Source organism: Zingiber officinale, chromosome 10A (genome assembly GCF_018446385.1).
Source record: "Zingiber officinale cultivar Zhangliang chromosome 10A, Zo_v1.1, whole genome shotgun sequence".
NCBI classification, from domain to species: domain Eukaryota; kingdom Viridiplantae; phylum Streptophyta; class Magnoliopsida; order Zingiberales; family Zingiberaceae; genus Zingiber; species Zingiber officinale.
The window spans coordinates 54,004,264-54,028,273 of NC_056004.1; the positions used below are offsets into that span (position 1 = coordinate 54,004,264).

A 24,010-nucleotide genomic window follows, 5' to 3' on the forward strand; every position below is an offset into this window, starting at 1 on the left:
CTCGGCCTCACTATTGTGTGAGATGATCGACTGGCGTCAGGGGTGACCAGGACGCATCATTAGCATCATATGCATGATGCATTTATTGCTTGTGTTTGTGTTTGCTGCATTGATATGCTGCATATTGTTTGGATACCTATGTTTGACATGCATACAGGATTTCCATATCACTTGGATTGTTTGTCCTTATACCCCGGTCCTGGTTAGTACAGTATTCTCCTGTTTACTTCAGTTTGCATTTACCTTTATTACATCAGGAGACTGTACGCATGATTAGTGCTAGGTGTTATTTCCTTACTTTGTATATCAGTTGTACCTGCTGAGTGTTGGACTCACCCCGCCTCCATTGTTGTTATTTTTCAGGTTGATGCTGTCAGGAGAGAGTTCCAGTTGCTAGTCCCCTATAGACCACAAGTTGTTTTTGTCTTTTGGTTTGTTATTTAGACTGTGTTAGACTTATTCTGTTTGAGGATTTGGATATTGTATGGATTCGTATGATCGATGGATTTTTGTATGGTTTAGATTTGTTCTACTACATGCATGACTAGACGGCAGAAGAGGTAAGTTGATCTTATCGTCGGATTTGAGCTTTACGAGTGTAGTTGAGTAGGGTTGTTTTCGAGTTAGAGTATTACTGCTTTGTTTGATTATATATAATTGCGTGGATGTTTATGTGGTTGTGTTATGTTTACTGTTATTATTCCAGCCGCATGTGGATGAGGTATATGGATATGTAGAAAGTTTCAGATTGTCCGCCGTACAGGGGAGATGCTGCCGAAATTTCTTCGGACAGGGACTCCTCCGGGGTGTGACAATTTAGTGGTATCAGAGCTTAAGTTTTACGATCTTTGTTTTCGTAATTTGGATATTTGGGATAACCTGATACCAATTTATTTACTTAGTATCAGAGCACCAAGTTTGGCGATACTTGTTTGTATATTGTATTATGGATTTTCGAGATTTATCTGATACCAATTTATTGGTATCAGAGCAGGTTATGATACCTACTTTTGGTATTCTAGATTTTTTTGGGTTAACCCAAGTTTGCGAGTCAAACTGGGTAGTTATTTTGGATTTCACGGATTTTCCATTATGTATATGTTATAGACTCCGTTTCGGATTTATATGGATTTCCGGTGATTTTCATGTTCGAAATTTTGATGTCAGAAGTTGGGGACTAGACAGCGATGGAACATCTCCAGACGACATATATGATGTTTAATTTCATAGTTTATGACATGTATTAGTATTCTTTATTTAGTATCTGTCTGGTTGTTGTAGCACATATTTCATGTGATGGGTTAGTCATTGAGCATGATTAACCTTAATAGAGATCAAGGATTATAGTCTCTGGTGATTTTTCATATCATACCATCAGTAGTTTTAGCTTCTATTACTACTAGTAGGAGATGGAGGCACATACCAACCTCTGATATTGTTTAATGGGTAGTGGATGATACCTATATATTCCTGTTGACTTAGCTAGTAGAGTTTTTATACTCATATCTTTTGGATATTAGGGTACCCGATATGATGAAAATTTGTCATTTGGGAGTTATCATGTTTGATCATTGTTGAGAATGGTTTGAGGTTGAGGGATATTGTGAGATTAGATATTGTGACATGTTGATTTCTATTGATTTATGAGAGTAAATGTTATGTGGTTGTCTGATGATCTATTACTAGATATTTGTTTTGATGATCTATTAGTAGATAAATATTTTGATGATCTATTATTTGGGTTGTCGTTGATGGTGACATAGTGAGTGTCATGTATATTATTCATAGGTTTGCTGATTATAGTTGGTGATCAGATTATAAATCGGGTGCTAGAGAGTTTACGGTTGAGTGTGCCTATGAGATTTTAATAAATCTGGTTAGTTGTGGTTAGTTAACAGGATGATAAAAATTGATAATTGCTTCCTCTGATATTGGACTATGTGGATAAATAATGATTGATGTTTTGAACGCTAACTTGCTCTCATGGGGAGTAGAGACTTATTCATTTGATATTATGTGGGTTGATATTTTTGAGGATAAAAATGAGGGTGTCTTGATGTTCTTGAATTATGACTTTTTCTTTTGGGTCGTACACATTTATACATATGATATTATGTGGGTTGACATTTTCTAGTTTGAGTTGATGTAATTAGTGTTGAATTGACCCATGAACTGATTTAGTTATTTGATATTGTAGTATACCATTTTATCTTAGTTAATTTTCACTAGTGAATATTGATTTACTCTTGTTAGATCGGTCAGTAGAAGACTGATTTACGTTTGTCGAGTTGGGTAGTCATGGTTTGATATACCTTAGTTGCTTGTGGATGATTAAGGTATTCTTGATTAGTTGGTAGAAGAATGATTTAGTTTTGTTGGTTGATCAGTAGAGGATTTCTATACTCTATTTTTAGAGGTTCGAACCTTTAGGTTATTTGTGCTTAGTTATATATCTAGAGCACCTTTGAGTACATGTTTGGTACTGACGTGGAAAGGACTGATTTAGTCATATACCATTGTCATCTTGGATAGTTTTAAGAAGATCGATGTAACTTATTCCATAGGGTACTTTAATTTTTGACTGTACGTACCTAGTTGGATAACTTGGAAGGTAACATAGGGAATGCTAGGTTGATTGGGTTAAGTATGTTGATTATTCATATGATTGTCATGTGTTGTAGGAGTCCTGTGATAAACTGCCATTTGTGAGTAGTATTTGTATACATGTTCTGATATGGTTATTATAGGTTCCTTGTGAATTTTTAGCTATGTAGTTAGATGTACGTGTCTGATTGTATTATTGAAGATATCTTGTCGATTAAATCCGAGTTGTAGTATAAGTACATCTGTGGTGTTTGGATGGAGGTATCTTATCGATTTAATCTGAGTTGTGATATGTACATATGTGTTTGGTGTGGTATCTGAGGTATCTTTTTGATTATGTTTGATTTGTGAGTGCACCTGGGTTTAGTATGCTTTATTGGAAGTATATGTTGGTTATACTCTTGGCATAGGTGTATATATGTCATGTGAGTGTTGTTTGAGGTGTATTGTTGATTTTACCTATGCTGATTTTTTCACACGTGTTCGGTATGTATTGTTGGAAGTATCATACTGAATATACCTGAGTTGTGGGTGTGTTTGGTGTATAATAATTAGAAGATTATGTTGATCATACCTATGTGGTGTGTGCACGTGCGTCAGATGTATGGTTTGTAGCATCATTATAATTTTACCTATGTTGAATGTGGAATGTTGTGTGTACATTATATTATTAGTTGTATTACCCTGTCAACTAATTCTCCTATTAGTGGGTGACCGACCCACTAGGATGATGATAGAGTTGACTATGTATTTGATTTGCTTACTAGGTTGTTATACCTTTGGCTGCCCATAGTGATCTGTGGTAGAGCGACCCCAGATAGTCTCTGGTTAGATAGTTAGGTGCTTTGGACACTTAGGTTTGTTCTCCCACATATTGTGGATTGGTTGTAGCGGAGCATTGCTCCCATATTTATTGTGGATACATATTTCGGATTATTTGTGGTGGAGAGTTGCTCCCACATATTAAGGATTTCTTGTGGTAGAGCGTTGCTCCCACACATGTGGTGTTTTCTGTGATGGAGCGTTGCTCTCACACTGGTGGATCTATTCTTTGATGATTTGTATTGTTGGTGATTATATTTCAGATTTATTGTCAGGGATGTTATGGTTAGAAACGTCTGTGATACGGACATTATGTATCTTGGTTTTATAATTAGGGCTTGCAGAGTCTTAGATGTTTTCAGAGACTTGATGATTTTGGTATTTCCCAGGATGTTTAAATCGGATTTCATTGTCTTTGTTGACGATGATGTGATCTATTTCGGATCCGCGGTGAGTCACGCACATCATCTTTGCATAGTTCTAGAGGTGTTTCTGTCACGCCCCCAAAGGAGTCTCTGCCAGACAAAAATCCGACAGCATCTCCCCTGTACCGGTGACAATCTGAAGCATCACTACAAGCAAAATACATCAGCCACATGCGGCTGGAATATTTATATACACATCCACGCAGTTATAATAACAGCTCACACGGCTGGAATGAAACAATCACAACCACGCAGTTATATACAAAACAGCCCACACGGCTATACCAAAACACAGCGGAAAAACGACAGAAAGCCCACACAACACAAATAAATACAATGCATGCCGGCCCGGCTTAAACACAAATACAACACCAAAACCATAGGATAGCCACATGGCTATGCACAAATACAATGCCAAAAATAAGAAAAGAATATACAAAAGAAAATAAGCACGGTCTTCGGATGTGACGTAGGACCCGGCAGACAGGATACTCCAAGCGACACACCAACCATCTACCTGCTACCTGAAAACATAAATGTACAAATGTGGTGGTGAGTATAGGTAACTCAGCGGGTAATAGACAAGACAGTGCATGGTCCATAAACAACATGGAGATCACAAGTATACAGTCTCAGTAGGGAATAAAGAACATGATCATACTATCATAATCAATGCATCTGAACATACCTGACATAATAACCTGACATATAAACTGTACAAACCACAACTAACATAAGGCCAGATACATACCCAATCCGGAATCGACGCAAGGTACAAAGATCAATAAACTCACTAGATCTGCAACAGACATACCCGTGACACCTGTGCAATATAAATACGACTGCATATACATGTAAAATAAATGACATGTATGCAGCATGACAACCAAATGCAACAATCATATCGCAAACAAATGCAACATACCACAAACACATGCAACTAGTATCTAGTAGGCATGTATGCAAATATAACCCCCAGATGCACCGTGCATCATATGCAAAAGTGCATGCATGCTCAATGGTCACCCCCGCCACCTCTCCGAACACCACGACCCCTGTATGGCCGAGAGGCTTGGGTCTGTGACGACTGTACTACCCTCCAGCCCACTATATAGTGGTCGAGGCGGACAGTCCGCTAGTAGCTATCTAACTACATAGCATCAGGGTCCCTGACTGCTCACAACGCCGGATCTCACTAAACCTCGTGACCGGGTGGCACGACAGGACTAGCAGCAACTGCTCCAACTACCACTACCCATGAGTGGCCGAGTGTGCGGTGCTAAACCAAACCAACTGATGACTCTCTCAACCACAAGGGAGACAACGGTCATCAGATGCAATGAATGATGAACATGATATATATATATATAATCATCATCCATGCAACACCCCAAACCTCATAAATACCTCCAACATGAGTATAATCGTCATGATACCTCCACGTATCCCACCAAACATATGTACACACTACACATGTATAATCAACCAAACATCTCCAATAATCCCACCAGACACATGTACACAAAATATAAGTACAATCAACATGTATCCTCCAGTAAAAACACAACAGACATGTGTGTATACCCCAAACATACAATCAACACAACTCCTCCAAAAGTACATGACAAATATGTATGTACACACCACATGTAAATGCACGGTCAACAAGATGACTCCTATAACACATACCCACCTATGTACAATCCACGTCATATACCCAATCAGCATGGGAATACCAACAACCCGACAATCCCTACAAGACATACTCTACACGTGTAATCACAACAGAGTAGATATCAAGAGTGTAGACTGTATATGAATTAAATAGATCATCACAAGGGTCAAGCATAAGTATCATGCAGGAAAAATAACAACCGATCATGATATAAGATAAAGCAGCCTAAACCATCACATAATAGCCATGCACTAAGATCAAGAAAAACTACGTAGAGGTCAAGGAAGAAATACCCGCCTTGATATATCTCGTATCAATAGAACCGCCCATATCGAAATGAACATCCCATATCAAAGTCCTGCATAAATCAATACATATATTTCATTTAGTTAAATTCATATGATTAAATAGCTAAATAAAATCCCTAACCCAACTAGGATCACTCCAACTAAATCTGATCTCTGATCAATCCTCCAAACAATCCTCAATCAATCCAACACATGCCAATAACGATCATGTTTAACTCCACCTAGTGATCCAAATCCAATACGATATTAAATCCATCCTTAATCCCACTCATTCTAAACCAAACATAATCCACAACCATCAATTAATCCAACCCAAAATTAATCACCATTGACCATCACACCAATCAAATCCAATCATCCATAATCATCTCATTATCTCTTATCAATATGAATTAAATCAATACATCTACTCACCACAAATAAATCTAAACAAGAATAACAAAACCCTACAAGCCATAGAAAAACCTAATTTAGCGATATACTAATGAGGAAATCAAAAGTACATCATCAAAATACACTCACCTAGAGATAAGACAGCTAATCCAATAGTTAGCAGCTTTTCTTTCACTGTCCGGAAGCTACAAAGAACACTACCACCAAATTCCTTCCAAGATCAAATCCAGAATCCAACTATAGAGAAATTGGTTTACTGAAACCCTAATAAACAGAACCATACTCACCTCCATCAACCCCCAAATCTTCATCCAAACCCTACACAGCCGCAAGAATTGAAGGAGATGAAGATCTGCTCAAGGAAGATCCATCACTAGTTAATCTGAAGCTTTCCCCTAGCCAAAAATAGAAGGATATCTAAATTGGAATCCATAGGACTCGAAACCTTGAATCCACCAGATTTACCCGACAAAACCTTACCTCAATCGAACATCACCTATTTATCCAAGACCCTATCAGCCGCAAGAAGTGTAGAAGGCTATGATTGGCTCAAGAGAAGCAACAGATTTGAAGAGGATGAATGAGGAGATTAATCGGCTGGGGACGACGCGAATCAGAGCCCTCGCTGTGCCCTAGCCCCACCGAGTTGTTGTCGCGTGCACCAGCACAGCCGAAGAGATGGTCGCTCTGTCAAAGAAGGTCGGAGTCGTCGAGATCCGGCAACGCTTACCCTCCAGTGACACAATAGAGACGAGATCGCCTATGGAAGAAGCTTCTCCGCCGGTGTCGGGTGTCCACGCGCGAGGGAGAATAGAAAGAAGCGTCAGGGAGAAGCGGACCACAGCGGCGCGAGAGAGAGAGACGAAGAGGAGGAACGCTCAGCCGAGGCATGCTGGAGGAGGGGATCATTGCCGGCGGTGAGTCCATGGCGACCGGCGATTGTGCGAGAAGGAATCGCGAGAGAGGGCTCGGGAGAGGAGATCGGGAAAAGGGGAAGAGTTCGGGCGAATTCGGGGAGGAGAAAAGGAAAAGAAATAAAATAAATAAAATAAAACCTAGGTTTGATTAATTAAAGCCTAAGTCCATTCCCAAATCAACTCCCACTTAAATGGGTATTCCAAACAGGCTTTCACTGTACCCCAAATCCATCCCCTCAAAACGGATCATACGGACTCCGTTTAAATCCCGAAAAATTTCTAAAAATTCCCTAAAAATCCAATAAGATTTTTCGTCTAATAACATTTATTATTTAATTTTACAGTATCTTACAGTTTCGATGGAAACGTTTAGATGTGAAGATCAGTAGTGCGTATTTTGGTTGTCTTCTGTGAGATGTTTGAGACACACGGTCACCAGTAGGAGTATACCGTGGTTCCACAGGAGATCGAGGTTGTTACCGTTGGGAGTAGACGGAGTCTATAGAAGAGGCTTGCAACTTCCTTTGTTTGGCTCGATATTTCCGGAGATACGTTGAGGGTTTCTCTCGGATAGCTATGTCACTGACACGCCTGACCAGGAAAGGCGTAAAGTTTACGTGGTCTGAGGACTGCGAGATCAGCTTTCAGGAGCGGAAGCGGAGATTAGTGTCGGTTCCAGTTTTGGTTTTACCTTCTGGAGAGAATGGATTTGTACTCTACACCGACGCTTCTCTACAGGGTTTGGGTACTGTTCTGATGCGGCACGGTAGAGTAGTCTCTTATGCATCTCGTCAGCTGAAGGAGCATGAGAAGAACTACCCAGTTCATGATCTGGAGTTGGTCGTAATTATTTTTCCCTAAAGATTTGGCGAAATTACCTTTATGATATTACATTGAGATTCTCACTGACCATCAGAGTCTCAAATATCTGTTCACTCAGAAGGAACTTAATCTTTGATAGAGGAGATGGATGGAGTTCCTGAAGGATTATGATTGTACCATTAGCTATCACCCGGGAAAGCTAATGTGGTTGCTGATGCACTTAGCCGGAAGTCCAGAGGACTTTAGCTTGTCACCGAGTTGTGGTCACAGACTTGATTCAGGGTTTCTCCGAGTTAGACCTTGAGGAGCCGTGACGTTACAATAAAAAGGCGCCTTTTATTGTAACGACCCGGCCGCTCGGCCCCATGGGCGGCCCAACTGGCGGCCCAAACTGGAGACCCCTTATGTCATCGACCGACGACCGTCGGCCGTACCGTTACTCACTAGGACTTCCCACCCCTGGCCAGTGGATTTTTACCTTCCCCGGGATTTGAACTCTAGACTTCCAGGCTAAGTACTAGATTTTATGACATAAGGGGGTCTCCAGTTTGGGCCGCCAGTTGGGTCGCCCATGGGACCATCAGGGGCCGCCAGTTGGGCCGCCCATGGGACCGAGCGGCTGGGTCGTTACAGAAACGAAAGGAGGTTTATAGTCCTAAAAATCAGAAGGTCATTGTTAGTACCAATGCCCGATTTTTAGAAGAGGACTATGTTATGAACCATAAGCCCATGAGTAAAACTGTTCTTAAGGAAATAATAAAGGACACGTCTAATCTAGTACCAATAGTACAATATGAGATACCACAAGAAACTGCAACACTTGTCACAAATAATGCACAATTATAGATAGTACCTCGTCGTAATGGGAGGGTTGTTAGGCAACCTGCAAGATTCATGTTTTGGGAGAGTCTTTGGACTTGATTCCTTGTGAACATGAACCTGATCCCCGGACATAAGACGAAGCACTCCAAGATAAAGATGTAGCATCTTGGCAAAGAGCAATAAATCCATAAATAGATTCTATGTATTCTAACAAAGTTTGGGAGCTAGTAGAACCATCTAATAGTGTAAAAGCTATTGGATATAAATGGATCTACAAAAGGAAAAGAGGGACAGACGGGAAGGTAGAAACCTTCAAAGTAAGGCTTATAGTGAAGGGGTATACTCAAAAAGAGGGAATCGATTATGAGGAAACCTTTTCGCCAGTAGCTATGCTTAAGTCTATCCAGATAATCTTATCTATTGCTGCTCATATGGATTATGAGGTATGGCAAATAGATGTCAAGATATCTTTCCTTAACGGAAGTCTTGAAGAAAACATCCATATGAAGCAACCAGAAGGGTTTATTGTAAAGGGCAAAGAACATCTAGTATGTAAACTCAATAGGTCTATTTATGACTGAAGCAAGCTTCAAGGTCTTGGAACATCCGATTTAATGAAGTAATCTAGTCGTATGGATTTATTCAGTATCCGTGTAACACCCCAAATTTCATGATTTGGAGTCCTAAAAGACCTTATTAAAATTTAGAAATACTTTAGAAAAATTCTAGAGATTTTTAGGAATTTATAGAGTATTTTTATGCAATTTTTAGAGTTCGTTTGATATTTTTACCAAGAGGAAGAAGTTTAAAAAAAAGAAAAAAAATATTATATGTTGAAGCCGGGTTTTGAACCCAAGATCACGGACCCGAACCCAAGTCTTAACGAACTCAGCCCAACCATCTGGTCTACGAATGTTTTGTTAATCATATATGGAGCGATATATATTTAAGTAGTAGTTAGGAACAGTAAAATAAATTGGAAATAAAAGTGCGCAGCGGAGGAATCAAAGCCCGAACCTTTGATTCGGTTAAAAGCCGGCTAACCAACTGGGCTAGCAGTTGTTACTTGATCAGATAAAGGAAGAGATTTATTTAAGTAATAGGAGTTAATAACAAAGAAATAAAAGGAAGAAAAAGGGGTAGCAGTCGAGAATTGAACCCGGGGCTTTTTGGCTCGGTCAAAACCCAACCAACCAACTGTTCCGCGGATATTTCGCGAAAGAGTTGGCAGTGAAATAACCTTAAGTTAACAGAAATACCAGAGTTATAAAAGGAACTTAGGGCTTGAGAATTTCCCGAGCCCTAATTTCTCCCGAATCCCTTCTTCTCTTCTCACGCGTGCGCGGCGTCGGCGACTTCTCTCAGGCGGAAAGCAAAGCCGAGTTAGGGCTTCACTCCAGCGGCCGATTGAGGGAGTTTTCCGAGAGTTCTCCACCTCCTCACGATCCTTTCGTTGAGGAGAGCCTGTTGGCACGAAGAGGAGCCGAATTGTTGAGTTCTCCGCAAGCCCTAGAAGCATTAGAAGCCTTCTTCTCGGTTGTAAGTCCAAGAACGCTAGGTAAGTGCTTCCTCACCTGCAGTAGAGTAGCTTCGGATTCGTGTTGGCTTCTCGTTTTGATTTTTAAGGGAGTTGGGTTTCGTGCTTGCTGCCGTGTGTTCCAAGGAGAGAAAGGGGATGATTTGTATAAGTTTGAGAATGTAGTTTGAATTCCTTCGCCTCGATGATCAAGTACATCAGATTCAGACATGTTTAGATTTGGGCATTTGTGTTCGATCAAATTGTTGCACTGTCCTTGTGTTTAGTTGTCGTGAGTCTCAAAGAAGGAGCATGTAGGGGTTGAGCACATTGAGCATTCTGTTCTTTATGACTTTCTGCCGTGGCATTCAGTTTCAAATTTAGTTTGGTGCATAAAGTTTCAGATCTAGTTTGGTGCATGTTTATGCTAGTATAATGCATTCAGATTTACTGTACATTATGTTTTTATGTATGCAAATTAGGATTGGCATGTCATGAGTTTTATGCCTTAGTTTGGGTGCATGTGTTATAAACAGATAGTTTAGTTCTAGTTCTTAAAGTATGCAATTTTAACGTTCTATAGATTTAGTTTTTATATAGCACCTTAGTTTGATTTTTCCTTGCTGTAATGAGTTAGAACAGCCCTTTGGAGCATATTCCTGAGAAGTTATATATATGTTGTTTATTTCAGGATTTTAGAATTATTTTCCTTTGTATTAAACCTATTGTAGCATGTTTGAAGAAGTTAGATATGCTTTCTTTTGATTTGTCTCTGATATAGCATGCTTATAGAAGTCAGATTTTCTTTCCTTTGATTTAATCCTGTTGTAGCATGCCTATATTCTTTTAAGAGTTTAAGAAAAATATAAGAAAGATAAAGAAAAGAAAGAAGAAGGCCAAGGCCTTAAGTAGATCCCAAGGTCAAGACTTTAGGGATTTTGGCACACAAGGTGCTAAAGAAAATGCCGAGGCATTATATAGAAATATTAAAAGATAACAAGTATTTTACTTTTATCAGTGGCACTGTACTGGACTCTCTGTCCTTGGGCTGGGCTCCCATAGTCGTCCCTAGGTTTAGATAACATAGTAGTAATGGCTCGGCCGACGGTCGACGGTCGACGACCATAGGGTCGCCAAATGGGTCGGATCGTTACAAAAGTAAAAGCACAGTTGCCGGGCCCAAGAGAAGTTGATTATTATTTTAAAGTATTATAAGTATAAGTTTTTAAACAAGTAAAACAAGTTTTACATAACTATAAAGTATTAAAGGATAAGTTTAGAACAGATGAATTAAGGTTCATTTTGTTTTAAAATCAGCAAGTTGAGTTTTTTTTTATGCTAGCATGTTATTTAGATTAGTTTACTGTTCTTTGCTATTAGAAGAGCATGAGTAGCTTTACATGTTTAGCACTTCAGTATGTTTGTTTATTTACTAGTAGATGAGCATGAGTAGTTTTCCTTTTGAGCATTCAGTTTTAGTTTTCAATATATTCACATGCATATCGAGTTTTTATGAGTTAGATAGCGCTTACTAAGCAAATTTTGCTTATAGATTACACTTCCTCTTACTGCAGATACAAGAAAGGAAAAGATATAGAAAGGAAGGCGACAAGGAGGTGTTCAAAGGATGTGTGATGCCAGGACTATGGAAGCCTTGGGATTAGGAAAGAAGTTTTAATTTTAGTTTCCGCATTTTAGTTATTGTAAACATTTGAGTTGTATTTTAAGTTCATGTCATTTGAGATTATTCTGTTTAGATTGCATGTAGGATGAGTTCAGTTTAGTAAGTAGATATTTGCGTGTTTGATACTTATTTAACTGCGTGGTTGTTTGATAAATGTTCCAGCCGCCTGTGGCTGATGTATACTATGCTTGTATCTTGGTTTATGGTCACCGGTACAAGGGAGATTCTGCCGGAATTTTTCGGTAGGGTTTCCATGTGATTTTTAATCATACCGGTTAAGTAGAGTTAGTAGTTAAGTAACGGTCATCCTAGAGTGTAGTAGTAGTAAGAAGGGTGGTCGTTACAATCCGGATGAGTCTTGTGTATACAAGAAGTGTGATAGAAACGTGGTGGTATTTCTTGTACTATACGTAGATGATATTTTGTTAGTTGGAAATAATATCAAAGTGTTATCGGAAGTAAGGGTATGGTTGTCCAAGCAATTCGATATGAAGGACTTGGGAGAATGTGCATATATTCTTGGGATCAAAGTAATAAGGGATCGCAAGAAAAAAATATTGTGCTTATCCCAAGCTTCATATATTGATACGATCCTAGCTCGTTTTAGCAGGCAAGACTCCATGAAAGGTTTTTCTACCTTTTGGGCATGGAGTATCTTTATCTAAAGAGATGTCTCCGAAGACATCAAAAGAGATAGAAGAAATGAAGACAGTTCCTTATGCTTCAGCTGTAGGAAGCCTAATGTATGCTATATTATGCACGAGACCGGATATCTGTTTTGCTGTGGGCATGGTTAGCATATATCAAAGTAATCTAGGACTGGGACACTGGACTGCCGTAAAACATATATTAAAGTACTTGAGAGGGATTAGAGATTATATACTAGCTTATAAGGCAGATGATTCGCTCCCTGTGGGTTACATGGATTCGAATTTTCAATCTGATAGGGACAATAGTAAGTAAACCTCGGGGTTTTTGTGTTTACTTTAGGAGGTGAAGCCATAACAATGGAGGGGTGTTAAGCATAGGTGCTTTTTTGGACTCCACTATAGAAGCTGAGTATATGACAGCCTCTGAGGCAGCCATAGAAGTTATATGGCTCAGAAACTTCATGATGGACTTATATGTGATTCCAGGTTTGCCCAAAATTATTACAGTTTATTGTAATGATAAATGGTGCAGTAGCAAACTCAAAGGAACCACGAGCCCATAAGGCAAGTAAACACATAGAGCGCAAGTACCACCCAATATGAGACATCGTATAACAAGGAAAAGTTGTTGTCGCTTAGATTGCATCAGATGATAACCTGGAAGATCCTTTCACTAAGGCTCTTAAGGCAAGAGCTTTTGATGGGCATGTTGAGGGGTTGGGAATCAGATGTATGGCAGGATATATGGTAGCATAGTCTTTTAGTATAAGTGGGAGATTGTTGGAATGTATGCTAAAAGCCTACTTTTTTGTATAAACATTTATTTAGAAATAAAAATCATATTGGTCAAATATCTACATTTATGCTAAGTGTAGTTGTCTGTTTAATTTATATTATAGATAACATAGTGTAAGGAGACACACAGAAGTTCATGTTATCAGTTCCTTATAAATTATAAACAGTTGCTCACAACCTTGATGGAATGAGACAAACCATTAGAGTGGTTGTAGTGTAATTAGGTATTAGTTTATCTTGACTAATAAATTACACTAATACACTATGAGTGTATTGAGCAGGACCATTTGAGGTAGTTTCATTTTATACTGACTATATAAAAGAACAAAATCTCTGTTATTATGGAAGTGTGTACTCTTAATCATGATATAATAACAAGCACGTATATTTAATATTTATTTCTTTAATTTATCAAAGTGTGTGATTTAGCTTATTAAATCAATAGGCCCAATAAGTTGGGAAATGATATTATTTATATGGTGTGTTGTTGATTATAGAATGAAACTGTGTCCTAGTAATCTAGGTTGATGATGTCCCCTTGAGGAGCTCATAAGGATTGTCATATAAACCCCTGCAGGTGGACTTAGTCCGACATGACAATAAGGTTGAGTGTTACTACTCTTGGAGCTAGATATTAATTAAGTGAGTTGTCAGTAACTCATTTAATTAGTGGACATTCAATATCTTAAACACAGGGAGACTAACACACTCATAATAAGAATGAGCTCATATTGTAATATGGGATTGGTGCGATAGTGCAATAATAACTCTTTAGTGGTATGAGTTATTATTGATGAACTTGAGTTGAGTGTTCGGGGTGAACACGGGAAGCTCAAGCTCATCGGGAGACCGAAGACAATTCCTCCTCTAGGTTCCTATTATAGCCTTTTATATAAAGTCTTATATCCACCCAAAGTCTAGCTTCTTAAGGCCCAAGTTAGGGTCGGCCAAGCCTTGCTTGGAGACCAAGCAAGGGGCCGACCAAGCTAAGCTTGGAGCCCAAGCTAGGGCCGGCCAAGCCTTGCTTGGTGCCCAAGCAAGTGGCCGCCACATCATGAAGAGAAGGAAGTTTTATTTTGTAAAATCTTTCCTTTTATAGAGATCCATAAAAAGGATTTAAAAGGATGATTTTAATAGAAAACTTTCCTTTTTAAGATCGGTCATAAAAGGAAATAAAAGGGAGTTTTTATTTTGTTAAAAACTTTCCTTTTATGTTGGTTTTAAAAGAGAGTTTTAAAATTTAAAATCTTTCCTTTTATAAATTTCTACAAAGGAATAAAAGAGAGATTTGAAATCTTTCCTTATTTGTAGTTATCTATAATGTGAAAGAAAGATTTTAATTTTTGATAAAACTTTCCTTTTGTAACTATATTTTATTTTAAATCTTATCTTTTATAGATATCGATAAAAGGATTTAAAAGAGAGAGATTTTAATTTATAAAACATTCCTTTTATAACTATCCACAAAAGGAATTTTAAAATAGAGATTTTAATTTTGTTTAAAATCTTTCCTTACTTGGAGAATAAGCATATGACCGGCCATGTCATGGGAGAAAAGGAAGTTTTATTTTTTGTTATAAAACTTTCCTTTTTTGACAAGACCAAGGAATATAAAAGAGAAGGAGGGGGTGCCTCACCTAATAACACATCTTCTATTCCTCTCCTTTCTTCCTTGGTGGTGGCCGGCCCTTTGCTCTTCCTCTTCTCTTCATCTTTGTGGCCGGCGGCATCAAGACTTGAAGGTTGGATTGGTGGCCGGTTCATGCTTGGAGAAGAAGGTGAAGAAGGAGGCATTGTTTCCTAGCATCCCTTGGAGCTTGGTTGGTGGCCGAACTTCATCATCTCTTGGAGAAAGTTGGTGGCCGAAACTTGGAAGGAAGAAGAAGGCTTGGGTGGATTCCCATCTTGGTAGATCGTCGCTCACACGACATCCAAGATAAGAAGAGGAATACAATAGAAGATCAAGAGGTCTATAAGTTACAAGAGGTATAACTAGTTATTAGTTTCTACATCATAACTAGCTCATCTTTTGTATAGATCTTGAAAAACCAAACACAAGAGGTTATCGATTTAAGTTATCATTTTTGTTATCGATTTTATTTTTCGATTTCATGTTTCGATAATGTGTTTCTATTGAGGTCTCTATAGTTAAACCTAGTTTACTGTAAGAAGTTAAATATCTAATTTATCTATGAGGCTTTGTCTACGAAGTGGTGGATGATCCCATACCCAAGAAGGCTTAGTGCCTCGTCATGTGTAACCTGGAAGTCAATCTTAGAAATAGATATTTGATAACTTTTGTAATATGGTTTAACTTAGGAAGATCACATCGGTTGAACTTGGAGTAAGAATGTTAAGTTTCGTTCATAATCCAAGTTTAACTTCTAAAGGAGAAATTTGGATTAATAATGTTAAGCATTGTTTGTAATCTAAATTTAACTTTAGTAGAGCACATGGGTAGCTAGGATAGTTCTATGCTTGTACAAATTTTTGTACAAGGGAACTAGGATAGTATTTCGAGTAGCAACCAACAGCGTGGGCATTATTAGTTTGGAGGTTGGAGATTATGCCGAAGCATCGCTTCATTCTTTGGTTACTTGCCCATGGGAGGCTACAAACAACCGATAGATTGTCATATGAGGAAAATAAGACATGTGTGCTTTTCCAAGGTTAAGACGAGTCAAATGGTCACTTGTTCTTTGAGTGCTCTATCACATGTGCTCTTTGGAACTACGTACGAGGTTGGCTAGAGATAAATCATGAAGTTAACTTAGTGGTGGACCTATTTTACATTCTTGGCCAACACTACAAAGGTGCAAGTCAGAAAATGAAAGCTCGATATCTTGGAGTTTCTAGTATGATATATGTTCTATGGGAAGCCCGCAACAGATGTCGCTTTGAATTTGAAGGAATGGTTCCTGATATCAATAGGATGTTACGGAAAATCCAAATCCATGTTTATCGATTTGTGGACTTATGCAAGAATTAAAGAGGTCAACCTCTTGCTATCCAAGTTAACATTGATTTCATCGGCGAATGGATAAGTCCGCATTTTCATCGGTGATTAGAGCAGATCGCATTTTTTATTTCATCGGCGAATGGTGCTTTTCGATTGCAGTGCATTTTGTGGCTGATTTCATGTTGGTGGCATTGTGATGACAAATTGTGGAAGAGTGATGGCAACATCTGATTGGTGTCATGGAGGTGCATGACATGTTTATGTAATACTTGTCTTATAGATTGTACGTACAAGAGATGTCATGACTCTCTTATTGAGTGACACCTCATGCATGGGGTGTGAGATTATAATTTATGTTGTATGCTCTTGGATTGTGTGTTCAAGATTGTAAAAGCTTGAACATATTATAATACAATTTACCAATTTCCGTTAAATTACCTTATGTCGTCCCTTCAGGACGGTCTAGTAGGTAGCACATGAGGTATTGTCACTATAAGGTCTGGGGTTCAAATCTCGGTTAAGCTGAAGTAAATGTCTCCCTTATGTGCTAGTTATTATTCCAAAGGCTAATAGTTGCCCGTAATTTACCTCTTCCGTGTTGGCCCTGAGATGGGTTGGCAGGGGTGTTGGGGGCGAGCGTATTCGCCTTTTGCCACCATGAAATTACTTTAATTAACATTAATATTTGTCTTCATCCAATGAATCCAATGCATGAGCAATTCAAATTATTTACTTTTCATCTAATGCATCCAATGCATGAATAATTCAAGTTGTACACTCCTCTTTCTTCATGAATTCAAATTCATGAAATCGCTTAATGAGTCCAACTCATTAATCATCAATCCAATTGACTAAATAAGTCTAATTCAAATTGGACTTAATCCAATAGTTAGATCTAATTGAGTCTAACTCAATGAGTCTAATTTGAATTAGATTTAATCCAATGATTCATCATATAAATCCATCTCCATTGACTTATTTTTTGTGTGTGACCCAATATGTTATTATAACATTGGCAATGTATCCATCAACATTTAGATACATAAGCAATGAGTGGCATCTAGCAAGACATCATTACTATCCAAGTGACGAGAATGTCGAGATCCGACTTAACATTTTCATGGCTATTATCTTGTATGGCTCAATCCTTTTATCCTTGATATCTAGATTAATCAATGAGGCATAGACCATGTTATCCTCTTATCAATCTTTATGTTTCTTGATCTCTAAGTAGATACACTCAATCAAATAAGCTCAATATCGCATATTGACTCATTTAAGCATGACCATGCATTCTTGTGTTCTACTAATCAAGGGGCCCACAGATATCACTTATATTATATGGAAGGGATAGATTCTATCTACACCACTCATATCCCTTCGCATAACTTATTGCATACCCAGTGATCGACTTTATGGTCTACCCTGTTATGGGTAACGTTTGTCAATACCAAAGTATACAACTACTTATGTAGGGAACCGTAATGACTTCAGGTCTAAGGACTATTCATACTAATAGTCACATGAGAATGTTTATCATACTCATATAACGATCCATGAAACATTCTCATGATAGGTCATTCAGTATATATTTTCTAATATATACTCATGTGTCAACCTGGTATCTCATATCCATGACTTATGAGATTAGGTCATCCGTTAACCTACATGTTAGTCTCAACGTATTAATATTATCCTTGCATATTAATGCTTGACTAAGAATAATTAAGAATAGTATTCTATGTATATCTACAATATCTCACTATCAATTTAATCAATTGATATGTTGTAGATTAGAACCTCCTACTCTGGGATATTATTATACTTATTCATTCAGCACTGAATTTAAGTTAATATAATAGCTAACTTTGCCTTTATTGATAATGAAATATGATACAAAAGGAGCCCTTTATAATCATCTCATAATTGGTACAGGGCTAATACTAACAATCTCCCACTAGCACTAGTGTCAATCACTAAAATATCTAATACCTAGTGACCTAGTATGACCATCATTCTTCCTCTATGCCAAGGCTTTTGATCAAGGGATTCGCAATGTTAGCATTAATTAATACTCTGTATATTCTCACATCTCCTCTATCGATAATCTCTCGAATGAGATGGAACCACTATAGTATTGAATACCCAGCATCACCATTTAAACAAAATACATACCTTAACCAAGTCTTTTATTAAAAAATAATTCTCAAGCCAAGTCTTCACCGATTAAAGAGTAGGGATATCATTTTCAATGAGAAGTATGTCATCTGCATACAATATGAGAAAGATGGCTATGCTCCCACTAACCTTCTTGTAGACATAAGGTTTATCTTCATTCTTAATGAAATAATACTATAATGAAATGACTGAATATAAAGTATATCAGGCCCGCAAGAGTAAACTAGAAGTAGCACGAAGCTGGAGGCGATGGCGCAGAGCCAGAGGGTGGCACAGAGTCGAAGGGTGGCATGAAGTCGAAGGACGTTATGGAGCCAAAGACGGAGGTGGCAAGGAACTGGAGGGTGGCACAGAGCCAGAATATGATAGTGGCATGTAGGCCGGAATATGACAGTGACTCAAAGGCCAAAACACAACAGTGGCATGAAGGCCAAAAATACAACAATGACATTGATACTTCAATCACTAAAAGTGAAAGTCTAAGCTTGGAAATGTGTCCTAAAACTTAGGTAGAAGTAAGGGAAATGAATAAAGTACCTTATTTCAGTGCAGTAGGAAGTCTAATGTATGCAATATTGTGTACATGACTAGATATATGTATACAGTCGGTATGGTTAGATATCAAGCAAATCCTGGAAGGGCTCATTGGAGAGTAGTGAAAAAGATTTTTCGATATCTCAAAGTAACTATGAACTTCTCTCTGTGTTATAGAGGAAGTGATTTGCAACTTGTGGGATATTCATATGTTGATTGGAGAGGTGATCTGGATAAATACAAATCAACATCATGTTTTACTTTCTTGCTCAATGGCGAAGTCATTTGTTTGACTAGTAAGAAGAGAGTGGTACTTTCTATCTTGTTGAGAAGAACAAAGAAGGCTATCATCATACATCACCAGGTTAAGGGTTGAAACATTATGACATAACATTGATAGTTTGTGATACGTGACTATCATCTCGACTTCGAGTAGTTCGTGGCCTCTTTATAAAAAAACCTTGTATCCTTCTTTCAGAATTATTGTGAACCCTAGCCATGAACTACTCGAAGTCGAGATGATAGTCACGTATCACAAACTATCAATGTTATGTCATAATGTTTCAACCCTTAACCTGGTGATGTATGATGATAGCCTTCTTTGTTCTTCTCAACAAGATAGAAAGTACCACTCTCTTCTTACTAGTCAAACAAATGACTTCGCCATTGAGCAAGAAAGTAAAACATGATGTTGATTTGTATTTATCCAGATCACCTCTCCAATCAGCATATGAATATCCCACAAGTTGCAAATCACTTCCTCTATAACACAGAGAGAAGTTCATAGTTACTTTGAGATAGAAGTATCAATGTCATTGTTGTATTTTTGGCCTTCATGCCACTGTTGTGTTTTGGCCTTTGAGTCACTATCATATTCCGGCCTGCATGCCACTATCATATTCTGGCTCTGTGCCACCCTCCAGTTCCCTGCCACCTCTGTCTTTGGCTCCATAACATCCTTCGGCTTCGTGCCACCCTTCGACTCTGTGCCACCCTCTGGCTCTACGCCATCGCCTCCAGCTTCGTGCTGCTTCTAGTTTGCTCTTGCAGGCCTGATATACTTTATATTCAGTCATTTCATTATAGTATTGTTTATCATTTTCATTTCTATTATTGGAGACTAACTTGAGCGTCGAAGGGTCAAACCAGGATAGTCTTTGGTCTATTTTCTAACAACATTGCAAGACCATTAACCTGAGACTTTCGGACACCTTCAGTCCTCTCTTTTTTTTTGGGGGGGGGGGGGTCTAGTGACTCAGTCAACATAGAAGATAACTTATCATCTCTCCTCCCTTTGGGTCATGACAACTTAGTCTACATTCCAGCCATTTCACTGGTGGTTCACTCTTCTCATCTTCTGGACGGGATCACATACCAATTAAGAAAGAATAGGGGACATAATCTCCTTTATAAAATAACGTAAATTGAAGTGACAATAGAGTCATTTCGTTGACAATTTGGTCCAATTCTATTTGGTTCAAATTGCGTTAGCACAATCCAGTAAGATGAGTTATGGATCCACCTTAGATTACAGATCAAAATGAATAATACCTATAAGTTATGTACAACCTATGTATTAAGTGTCCTGTTCCCATGGAGATGCCCAGTTGGTTAGAGAGTGATAGATTTATTATAATGAGATAGAGATCAATTTTTGACAAACGCATGTTTACGGGAAAAAAATTCCCACTCTCTAGTCATTTAGCGGTCGGCCTGTGATTTACCTCCCTTTACATACTATGGAGATGGATTGTCAATGACACCTAAAGTGAGTGTAATCATCTTTGCTATTATATATTGAGGATCCCAAATACTTAAAAATATTAAAAAATTAAAATATAAAACTATAACAAATACTTTTTAAAATTAAAATATATAAAAATAATACTAATCATAAAATATATTTATTTATAATTTTTAAAATATTATTATAGTTGTTTAGAGAAATTAAATAGACAACTATTCCATGGGCTTAAGCTTATGCCAACACATGAGACAATTTGACACGTCAAAAACTAGATGAATCATACTAAGATGGCGTTTAGCTCAATTGATTCGACACCCCTAATCCTAATTAATTTTCATTAAAATTATTAAGTTTAGGTCTACATAATTTTCTCGTACATTATAGTAAAAAAGTAATTATACTTATCCCGTGTGTTATAGTCTGTCCCAAGATTATGTCAAGAAAGATAAATTACGGGGTTAACTTATAGTCGACCATTAAATTGGCTAATAATTGAAATAATGTAACTTCTATATCACTTTTAATTAGTACTAGTGATTGTGCACACGCGTTGCATGAGAGATATAAGGGAAATAAAAAATAGTTTTAATTTTTAAGTATTGCCCCTACTTTTATTTATTTTAGTGGAACAAAACTCTAATATTTTTACAATTTTATATAATTTAGGGGTACTTACAAAAAATTAAGGTGGGACAGTTGTCCTACCAAAGCTATATGTGACTCTGCCCCTGATTGCATCTGTAAAATAATACATGAACGCATGTGGATAATGGACTCTCATTCATAAAAAAAATTAATTTAATTTTATATATCAAATATTAAACCAATAAGAATAAATAATATACTTAATTTTAACCAAAAGATTGTCCATGAATTGGGTAAAGGTGCGCTAGACCTATACAATAATGCAATGCTAGGGCAACGTCTGAGAATCTCAACAGCGAGCTATTATAATAAACTTCCTCTTATAAAAAATTAATTTAATATCATAATTGATCTTAGCCAACCAGCCGAAAAAAGTATGTTTTCTAATATCCCAGGTATTTATAGAAGCTTCTTTACTCATAGTGTTGCCACATATAAGATATGAGACAAAAGAGAACTCTAGATTTATAACTGATTAATGAAAAAATTCTCAATAATACATCACAGCTGAGTATCGAACTCTAGATCTCTGATTGATTAATGAGAAAAATTCCTTATAATATACCATAACTGAGTCTCTAACTCTAAATTACTGATTGATTAATGAGAAAAATTCTCAATAATATACCACAGCTAAGTCATGAACTCTAGATCCTTGATTGATGAATTTATGGAAATTACTAATAAACTTTGAAATTATTTTCAGTATAAAAAGAAAAAAAATATTAACGTAATTTCATTTTGAGCTTCACCAAAATTAGTTAATAAAGGAGACAAATTCTTAATAAAATAGTTTTAATTTTTAAGTATTGCCCCTACTTTTATTTTTTTATAGTGGGGCAGACTCTAATATTTTTATAATTTTATTTTCTTCTAGTGGTACTTGACCTATAAAAAATAGTTTTAATTTTTAAGTGTAAGGGTTACTTTATTTTTTAGTGGGGCAAGAGTATAAATTTTTTATTATTTTATATACTTCTAGGGATATTTAGAAAAAATTGAGGTGGGGTAGTTGCCTCGCCAAAGCTATACATGGCTTCGTCCCTAGTTACGTGTGTAAAATAATATATAAACACATACGGGTAATGGACTCTACTTTATACAAAAAATTAATTTAATTATTTATATCAGATATTAAGCTGATAAGAACAAATACTACATTTAATCTTAACTAAAATATCACCCATAAATTGAGTAAGGGTGCGCTAGACTCATACAATAATGCAATGCTAGGGTGACGCCGGAGAATCCTAGCAGTAAGCTACTGTAATAGACTCCCCCATATAAAAAATTAATTTAATACTTGATCTTAACGAAAAAGCCAAGAAAAGTATAATTTTAAACATCACTGATCAAAGGTATTAGCTTCTTTGTTCGTAATGTTGCCAATTATAAGATGTGAGACTAAAGAAAACTCTAGATTTCTAATTTATTAATGAGGAAATTCTTAATAATACGCTACATCTGAGTCTCAAATTCTAGATCCTTGATTGATTAATGAGAAAAATTTCCAATAATACGCCGCAGTTGAGTCACAAACTCTAAATCACAGATTGATGCATTTAAAATTACTAATAAATCTTGAAATTATTTTCGGTATGAAAAAAAAGAACATTAACTTAATTTCATTTTGGGCTTAACTAAAATTAGTTAGTAAAGGGGACAGATTCTTAATAAAATAGTTTTCATTTTTAAGTATTGTCCTTACTTTTATTTTTTAAATGGGGCAAACTCTAATATTTTTATAATTTTATATACTTCTAAGGTTCCTTAAAAAAAAATTGAGGTGGGGTAGTTGCCCCACCAAAGCTATATGTGGCTCCACCCCTGATTGCGTATGTAAAATAATATATGAACCCTTGCGGATAATGGACTATCCATCATAAAAAAATTAATTTGATTTTTTATATTAGATATTAATCTGATAAAAATAAATACCACATTTAATCTTAACCAAAAGGCCACCCATAAATTGGATAAGGGTGCGCCAGAGCCATACAATAATACATTACTAGATTGACGCCTGAGAATTCCAGCAATAAGCTACTATAATACTCTCTCTTATAAAAAATTAATTTAATATCATATTTGATCTTAGCCAAAAAGCTGAAAAAAGTATGCTTTCTAATATCGTCAATCAAAGGTATTTATAGAAACTTCTCTGTTTGTAGTATTATCAATTTAGATTTCTAATTGATTAATGAGAAAATTCAAATAATATACAGCTGAGTCTCGAATTCTAGATCCCTAATTAATTAATGAAAAAAAAAATTCCTAAGCCACAGTTGAGTCTTGAACTCTAGATATTGATTAATGAGAAAAATTCCTAATAATAACTCTAGATCACTGATTGATTAATGAGAAAAATTCTAATAATATAACACAGCTGAGTCATGAACTCTAGATCCCTGATTGATGTGTTTATGGGAATTACTAATAAACCTTGAAATTATTTTTAGTATAAAAATAAAATTAAACATTAATGTAATTTTATTTTAGGCTTTACCAAAATTA

General features: G+C 36.8%; 4 pseudogenes; all 4 read right to left on the reverse strand.

Moving 5' to 3' along the window:
• Positions 1 to 21,730: 21,730 nt before the first annotated feature.
• Positions 21,731 to 21,874, reverse strand: LOC122028419 (annotated as a pseudogene).
• A 625-nt stretch (positions 21,875 to 22,499) lies between these two features.
• Positions 22,500 to 22,676, reverse strand: LOC122028445 (annotated as a pseudogene).
• A 15-nt stretch (positions 22,677 to 22,691) lies between these two features.
• On the reverse strand, positions 22,692 to 22,830 carry LOC122028440 (annotated as a pseudogene).
• A 643-nt stretch (positions 22,831 to 23,473) lies between these two features.
• On the reverse strand, positions 23,474 to 23,615 carry LOC122028430 (annotated as a pseudogene).
• Between the last annotated feature and the right edge of the window lie 395 nt (positions 23,616 to 24,010).